Source organism: Nuphar pumila, chromosome 3 (genome assembly GCF_984573655.1).
Source record: "Nuphar pumila chromosome 3, dmNupPumi1.hap1.1, whole genome shotgun sequence".
NCBI lineage: Eukaryota > Viridiplantae > Streptophyta > Magnoliopsida > Nymphaeales > Nymphaeaceae > Nuphar > Nuphar pumila.
In genome coordinates this window covers 114,971,540-114,981,364 of record NC_143251.1, presented here as the reverse complement: position 1 = coordinate 114,981,364, position 9,825 = coordinate 114,971,540, and positions in this window count along the sequence as shown.

Genomic DNA, 9,825 nt, shown 5'->3' with positions numbered 1-9,825 from the left:
ATTGAAGAAGCCCAAGATCTATCCAAGCTTACTCTGGATGACTTAATAGGCAATCTTATGGCCTATGAAATTCATATGAAAGAAAGAAGGGAAGAGGAACAAACTACGAAGAAAAATCTAGTATTCCCAGCCATTTCTGAGAATGAGGACTCAGAAAAAAAACTGAAATTGCGCTGCTTGGAGATTTCAGCGCTTTATGAGAAAGAACAGGCTATCAAATAAGCACAAGAAAAAGAAAGATTCTAAGGAAGATACCATGTGCTATCAATGCAATAAGCCAGGTCACGTAAGACGTGACTGTCCTCTCCTAAAAAGTAGATCTAAAATCGAGGAACCAAAGAAAAGGTTCTTCAAGAAAAAGGCTCTACATGCTCAATGGGATGATTCAGAACCATCCACCAGTGAAGAGTCAAGTGACGATGAAGTCGAAACTGCAAACATGTGCTTCATGGCAGAAGAAAGCTCTGTAAGTAAATCTTCTGACTTTTCTTTTGAAGAACTTCTAAATGCATTTCAAGAACTTTTTGAAGAATCTAGAAAAATGATTCTCAAAAACAAAGTTTTAAAATCCGAGAATTTAGAGCTTTCCCAGAAAAATGAAAAACTCAGTATTGAAAATTCTAAGTTGAAAAAGAAAAAATTTATTTTTACTTCTGAAATTAGTTCTACTAGTTCCAAGACTAAAAAACTTCAAGTAAAAATTTCAGAATTAAAAAGTAAAACTGAAAACCTTATGAAAACAGTTTTCAAGTTTACCAAAGGAAAAGAGAACCCGGACAAACTCCTATCCTCTAAAAAAGTCTCGTTTTACAAGAATGATATTGGTTACTCTTATCTCAATAGACCTTCTTGTACGAATCAAAAGACTGCTTTTGTCAAAGGTTCTGCTGAACCTAAGCAGGAGTATTACAATTTCAATTTTAATACCATGTACTCCTCTAAGTCTGTAGATAAACCCAAATCAAAATGGATATGGGTTCCAAAGTCTAACAAAAAGGGACCCGAACGGGTACCAAAAAGAATTTTTACTTGATCTATTGTAGGCACTAAAAAAGAAGAACATATGGATATTAGCCAGTGGATGTTCAAAGCATATGACAGGGCATCCAGGTCTTTTTGTTGTTCTTCATCATAAAGAAGTTGGAACTGTCACCTTTGGAGATAACAACAAAGGAGTAATAATTGGGATTGACAATATTGGTAACATCGATAAACCTCTTATTAAAGATGTTCTCCTTGTTAAAGGTTTAAAACATAACCTCTTAAGTATAAGTCAAATGTGTGACACAGGATATAATGTTAGCTTCAAACATGATGCATGCCTCATAGCAGACACCAACAAAAATATTATTTTGAAAGGTATAAGAAAAACTAAAATATATGAATTACACCTAGAAAATATTACTGAACATTGTCTTATAGCTAATAATGACTCTCAAAATTTATGGCATATCAGAATGGGACATGTTAACTCTAAATATATGTCTAAATTAGCTAAAAATAACTTAGTACGTGGATTACCTAAAATATCATTTAAAAAGGACTATTTTTGTGATGCTTGTCAATTAGGAAAACTGTCAAAATTATCTTTCAAATCAAAAAATATTGTGTCAAGCAAAAGACCTTTAGAGCTTCTCCACCTGGATCTTTTTGGTCCTTCTAGGGTAGCTAGTCTTAATTATAATAAATATGCTTTTGTCATTGTTGATGATTACTCAAGATTCACTTGGGTAATATTTTTGAAAAATAAAAGTGATATATTTTGTGAATTTGAAATTTTATGTAAAAAGTTACAAAATGAAAAATCTTCTACAATTGTTAAAATTCGTAGTGACCATGAAGGAGAATTTGATAATGATCTTTTTGTAAAATTTTGTAACTTGCATGGTATCTCTCATAACTTTGCCTTTTCAAGAGCTGCACCTCAAAATGGTGTACTAGAAAGAAAGAATAGAACCCTTCATGAATCTGCTAGAACTATGCTCCAACATAATAATCTTGCTAAATATTTTTGGGCTGAAGCTGTTAACACTACATGCTATATTTCAAATAGAGTTCTTATTAGACCTCTCTTGAATAAAACTCCCTATGAACTATTCTATGACAGAACTCCAAGAATAGACTACTTCAAAGTCTTTGGGTGTAAATGTTTTATCCTAAACATAAAAGATAGCCTTGATAAATTTGATGTTAAATCTGTTGAAGGCATATTCTTAGGATATTAAAGTCATAGTAAAGCATACAGAGTTTTTAATAAGAGTACTAATACTATTGAAGAATCTATGCATGTCAGCTTTTATGAATCTGTTGATCAATTTGTTCATAAGCAGACTAACGATGATGATCTTGAAAGTACAGATTTTCTCTTAGATAACACAGCTAAATCTAATGAAGATGATCATCCAAGAACATTTGCCGAAATCAGAGATCATCATCAAAAGCAGATTTTGAGAGACCTGACCAAGGGGGTTCAAACAAGAGCTCAGTTGGAACGTATTGCAAACATGGCTTTCATTTTTCAACTTGAACCTAAAAAGATTGATGAAGCCATCATTGACGAGTTCTGGATGCTAGCAATGACTGAAGAACTTAACCAGTTCCAAAGAAATGATGTGTGGGATCTTGTACAAAAACCAAACCATCATCAAATCATTGGGACAAGATGGATCTTCAGAAACAAACTGGATGAATAAGGTAATGTCATAAGAAACAAGGCAAGGCTAGTGGCTCAAGGATACAATCAGGAGAAAGGTATTGATTTTGATGAAACTTTTGCTCCTGTTGCTAGACTTGAATCCATAAGAATGCTTTTGGCATATGCAAGCTATATGGATTTTAAACTATATCAAATGTATGTTAAAAGTGCTTTTTTAAATGGTTTTATAAATGAAGAAGTTTATGTAAAACAACCTCCAGGTTTTGAAAATAAACAATTTCCTATTCATGTTTTTAAACTAAAACGTGCGTTATATGGATTAAAACAAGCACCTCGTGCTTGGTATGATAGACTTAAAGCTTTTCTATTAAAAACCAGATTTTCTGTAGGCAAAGCAGATTCAACTTTATTTGTAAAAATAGTGAATGATCATACCTTAATCGTTCAAATATATGTGGACGATATCATTTTTGGATCTACTAATAATGGTCTTTGTGAAGACTTTTCTAAGTCCATGCAGAAAGAATTTGAAATGAGTATGATGAGAGAACTCACCTACTTTTTTGGACTGCATATTAAGCAAACCAAGGATGGGGTCTTTATCAATCAGTTTAAATATACTCATGAACTTTTGAAGAGGTTCAACATGAACTCAACTGCTTCAAAGAATACTCCTATGAGCACAACCACTATATTGGACAAAAATGAAAATGGTAAAACTGTGGATATGAAACTATTCAGATGTATGATAAGATCACTACTATATTTAACTGCTAGACATCCAGATATTATGTTCAGTGTTTGCTTGTGTGCTAGATTTCAATCAAATCCAAAAGAACCACATCTTAAAGCTGTAAAAAGAATAATGAGATATCTAAAAGGAACCGTTGATTTTGGGTTATTTTATTCAAAATCATCTATATTTGATTTAATCTCATACAGTGATACTGATTTTGCTGGTAGTAAATCTAACAGAAAAAACACAAGTGGAACATGTCATATGCTAGGGCACTCACTAGTTTCATGGTTCAGTAAGAAACAAAATTGTGTATCATTATCAACTACTGAAGTTGAATATATTGTTGCAAGCCTAGCATGTACATAAGTCATCTGGATGAAACAAACATTAAAAGACTTTGGTTTAAATTTTGAAAACACAACTATTTTGTGTGATAGTACAAGTGCAATCAATTTATCTAAAAATCATATTCTTCACTCACGTACAAAGCACATTCAAATTTGACACCACTTTTTAAGAGAACAAGTTTTAAACAACATAATCAAACTTGAATTTATACCCACTAATCAATAATTAGCAGATATTTTCACTAAACCTTTAAAAAATGAAGACTTTATACGAATTAGAAGAGAATTAAGAATCTGTAAACTAAGTGACTTCTAATTAATCACACTTATTTGTATTTTTACTTAGATAAAACCTTGCAATATCTTATGATTTTTTTTGTTTATCATTTATATATTTTAAATCTTTTTTTCAAATCTGACTCTTTCTTGTCTATTCGTTTTTTTTATCTATCATTCATCTATTCTTATCATTTTTTTCTCTCGAATATATTTTTGACTTTTCTTGTCTCATCATCCTTTTACCACTTTTCAAAGTCAAAGTGAGTCCTCATATTCACGTACACTCATAAAAACTATAAGTATTAAAATACAAAACAAATACTTTATGTCACTCATTTCTTTCAAAAAATGTCATGTCTTTCAAAGTACACATCACATGATTACCCTATGACCTATCTCCTTTCACGCCTATCCATAAAAACCATTTTTACATTAAATAAGTCATCATAATATTCTTTCATATCACTCATCTCATAACTCTCTCTTGTCTTTTTCTCAAAACCTCCCTTACGAAAATTGAGTCTATCTCCTTTAATTAAATCAAATATTTTGACCCATGATATTCCAACTTGTTGTTTGTTTTATTAGGCCATTATTAAACTCTCTATTTTATACTATCCTATCACTTTATAGCATTCATACATTCATCTCTTCTCACGACATTTTTTTTCCTCATTCTAAGACTCTTTATGTCTCATCACCTCTATGATCAGATTCTTCAAAATTCGTGGGTCATTATTTACATCGTTCCATACATCTCTTTGTTTCTATTCATCCTTTCTATCTTGTCCATCCTTATCAATCACACATAAAAAGCTTGTTCCAAATAGCACACTATTCTCAAACCATGACTTCTTTCTCAATTCAATGGACTCTCCTATATCGAGTTTTCCTTATGATGGAAAATAATATTCGAAACTATGTTTTTTTCTTTCATACACAAGAATTCAAACCACTCTTCATGTGTCATATCTAACATGATATAATAAGTTCTTATGACCATATCCACACACTCTTCTAAAGAGTGACTTGATCACTCATTCACGAGTGCCTTAAGATATACTATTCACTCTTCATAAATAGACATTCACGAATAATGGACTCAGCTAAAATCCAAATTTTATTCATTTCAATTGTCATTCACAAAACATCAAGTTGTTATTAAAATAAACTTCATCCTTCTATTTAATAAATTGATACACTCTTCACAAATTCATCACCTATTCGAAAACTTCTATCCCCTTACATCCTCTCCAAGGTTATTTCTTATTTTCTTAGTTACTCGTCATGGCCTCCTCTTCCAAATCCTTCTCTGATGATGTCAACATGATTGAATCTTCAGAACTGCGATATCCAGATCTCATTCACTACTACAACTACGTAAGCTCACTTCTCATCCAAACAGGAAAGTTAGTTCACTTCGAAGACTTCACCTCCTTTGATCTCGAAACTTCTCTCCAAGACTTTATTCAAATTTTAGGATCATCAAATACTGCTTCATATTATCCCACTCTCATCAAGATTTTTTATACCAACCTCTCGGTAAATCATGATCAAACTGTTGTCACCACCATGGTTCATGGTAAAATCATTTCCTTTGACATTCACCCCTTAGGGTGCATTCTGAACCTTCCATACTATGGCATCGATCTACCAAACATAATACCCATCGATCGTACTGTGTTTAAAAAAGTGCTTCACTCCACAAGATCCACCCACTTTCTGTGGCACATGAGCAATCTGAAACCTCATGCTCAGCTTCTGTCACAAATCCTATCGCACAATGTCTTTCCCAAATAGTCGTCCAAGGGATTTGTGCCAAACGAAATCTCTCTCTTAATCTATGCAATTTTTTGTTCCTTCCCCATCAACTGGTTGAGCATCATTTTTAACAACATGATTAATTTTCGTGTCTTTCGTTCACTTCCATTTGGGTGTTTTATAACTCTCATTCTTAAATACTTCAATGTGCCACTTCACAGTGAGGTCGTCTGCTATTCTACACATGTTTTTGATGATACCTACTTCTCCGAAGAAGGGTCACTCCCACAACATACTGACGACGAAGGCTCTAGTAAGGCAGATCCTGCTCAGACATCTGAACTTGATATATTCTCTGCTCTCGTGGATGTCCAGAACACACAGAATCTCCTGCTAAAGAATCAAGCCTCTCTGCAACAAGCCTTTCACTCTCTGAAGATTGGCCAAGATGCTCTTCTTCAACAATTTCATCCCTCGTCTAATTTCGAATGATTTATAATTGTGGTCTGTAATATTAACTTTCCTACTTTGATCCCTCCTTTTTGTCAATGACAAAGGGGGAGAAAAACCTACCTCTCCTATGTAGGAGAAATCCGATTTTCTAAACTTAAACTTTTAATTATGTTTTTCATATATATTATCATCTTATGCATTTTTTTTCATGTATGATATCATATTTAAATTATCATTATGCATATGGCTTATTGACAAAGGGAGCATATATTGTCATCATAAAAAAGAGGGAGAATGTTAAGAAACTATGTTTTGATGATACATGATAAATATGATATGCTTTCATGATGCATACAGATGATACATGCTAAATACATGATATGCTTTCGTGAGATATGATAAATATGATATGCTTTCATATGGGAAACTGAATATGTTATATTATGACTGGATATGATGTGCTATGTATTTAACGAGTATTTGATGCAAGGTTATTTCACTTAAGAAGAGTGAAGACAACTTGATCAAGTGCAACTATTTGATGCAATCATACTACTATGAAGAAAAAGCTTGATGGGTCATACATTCATAAAGATCATCCAAGAAGATCGGCTACCTCAAGATGAAGACTTTTTTCTTCTTTAGAGTCATATGTAACAAAACCTTCAGAAGCATGCATATTTCATATTAGACTATATGCTTTGAAATCATATAAGCCATTTATTTACAAAAAGTTAAGCTTTCATAAAAGGATACGTTATGTAGCATTTCAAAAATACTTTTTTGAAACAAATCATTATACTTCCTACAAGCATTTATGAAAAAGACATTTTGACAAGATATAATAACTCATGATTTCAAAATCATTAATTGTACTTTCTACAAGCATTTATGAAAAAGACAACTTGAAAAGATATAAAAGCTCATGATTTCAAAAGCTTTTATGAAAGAAAAAGACAAAATACATTGATTCATAATACACAATCATTCATCTTGAATTGACGATTTGAGAAAACTAATATTATTTTATACACAACTACTTATTGTTTAACAAGACATTTAATTTAGGAAATGACCATTTATTTATTTAATACTAAAATTCACACTAAAAAATGTTGACTTATATTTAAAGTTATCATTTTTTTTGTAAACATAAAATGGCACTTCAAAAGCATTTACTCAAGAAATGACCATTTATAAATTAAAGTACTTAACAAGCATTTATTGTACTTACAAACATTTAAACAAAGAAGTGACATTTTGTAAGAAAACTATTAATGTACTACAAATCATTAAATTGAGTAAAGACAAATTACATTATAAATTAAACTTCAATGATCAATGTACTACAAAGCATTTATTTTGAGAAAAGACCCATTACAAATTAAATATCATTTTTAATCACAACAACGTATAATGTACCTCAAATATTTAATTTATGGATGACGACTTTTTGAAAAAACAATATAATACACATATCATTTCACACAAAGTTTTTTTGAGATGACCTGACACCTCACATCTCAAAAGGACAATTATTTCAAAAAGCAACGACTATTTTCTTAAGACCTATATATATACAAACAAAAGAATATCAAAACAACAAGTGAACTTTCAAAGAGAAAAATTCCTACTCGACACATTGAAAAAGAGCTTAGAAAAAGAAAAAGAAAAGAAAGAGAAAAAGACAAGAAAAGCTCTCTAACATAAGAATCAAGTGTGTGTGAAAAAAAAAGAACATTATGTTCTCCTGAGAGATTATTCTACCTATTTTCAAAAGAGAGAACATTTTAAGAATCTTCATACGTGCCTTCATACTCTGCATATCATTCTGAAGGTTTTTTAGGAAAGTGTTGTAACTTTCTGTTATCTATTGTATCCCTTCTTTGTTGAGAGAAGTAGACCTCTGTGAAAGAGGGTGTTTCCCTTCTTTGTTTAGAGAAGTAGACCTCTGAGGAAGAGGGTGTTGTACTATTTATCCCGTAACACGAATTTTATAGTGAAAGGCTCAAGTGTTTTACTTGGGGACTGGATGTAGGTCAGTAACTCGACCGAACCAGTATAAATCCTATGTTTATTGTGTTGTGCCTTATTGTCTTTAATTTTTATTTTATCGATCTGTATCGTATTTCACTATTCACCCCCCCCCCCCCTCTAGTGGAATTTCAAAAACTTCACCACGTCCTCTAAGAGGGGGTCACTAATCTTCTATGGTGAGATCTCAAAGAAACTTTGGAAATGCATGCCATCAAGCATTTTCTTCATGTCCTCCAGAAGAGCTTGGAACCATTGTCGTGCTTGAAACCAATAGAAGTGGTGCATGCAGCTGTGATCGACTTATGACTCCTGTTAAGGAGCATCAAACTTTCTTCTCCTCTTCGAGAAAATCCTCAGCACTTGCACTTTCTTCTCGGCATCCGCCCCTTGCTGAGTTGCCTTATTTCCTTGTTGAGAAGTGTCATTCTGTTGCACAACTGCCTGCAACCCTAATTGAGAAGCATCCAATCGTTGTGCAACTCGATCCTCCTTTTGCTGAGGTTCATCCTCTACTCTTCTATCATCCATATTCTCAACAAGGGAAGAATGCAACTTAGCTATATCTCCAACATCTAAGTGAGTGCATGGCTCAAACAAATGCTCCTTCGATGATTCCCCCTCCTTAGATGCTTTGAGAATAGGAGACATCTTTGTGACAACAACCCTTTCATCTATTTTTTCGGCTAGTGTTTGCAGTTGCTTCTTACGGAATGAAAATTTTAGCTTGCATTTTATGTGGTAAACGTCTAAAAACCTCTATTTTGGCTACTGTTGAGGCAAATACAATAAAGGTGTAACCCCCTCTCTTCAAGTTTCAAGACGTTCACATACTTCACAGTACAATGTAAGAAGGACAACGTAGTTCATAAGCACATGGTTCTCAGTCGCCATAATACCAAAAAAAGGTCACCGAAACACTGAAAATAGCTATCAGATTATTTTGGGGATCACAAAAAACCCTAGATTATGTGAGAATAGCACTATAATGCGAGCTCTAGAATATGTGATGTCTTGGCCGCTACTATTTATATAACACGAAAAAGCCCAAGAGTTGGTTCGAGTTTAAAATATATGTCGCATACTTTTTATGCGAATTGCCTATATTTTTTTTGTGAAGTAAGTCATGTATTTATGGTGGTTGGAGGTTCGAGTTTAAAAGAAAGTTTGCTCACACATATTTTATGTGAATTTAGTATAATTTTTATATGAGGTAACTCAACTATTTGTGAGGTTTGGAGGTTCAAGTTTAAAAGAAATTTTGCAGCCTTTTTATGTGAAGTAACTCAGGTATTTGCGTAGTTTGGAGGTTCAAGTTTAAAAAAAAAAGTAAAGTTTTTTTATGCGACATTATTATATTTTTTATGTAAAGTAACTCAGGTATTTGCATTGTTTGTTAGTTCAAGTTTAAAAGAAATTTTGCAAATTTTTATGCCAATTTAAGAATTTTTTATGCGAAGTAACTCAAGTATTTGCAATGTTTGAAAGTTTGAGAGTTTAAAAGAAATTTTTCTCGTACTTATTTTATGTGAATTTCATAAATTGTTTATGCGAGG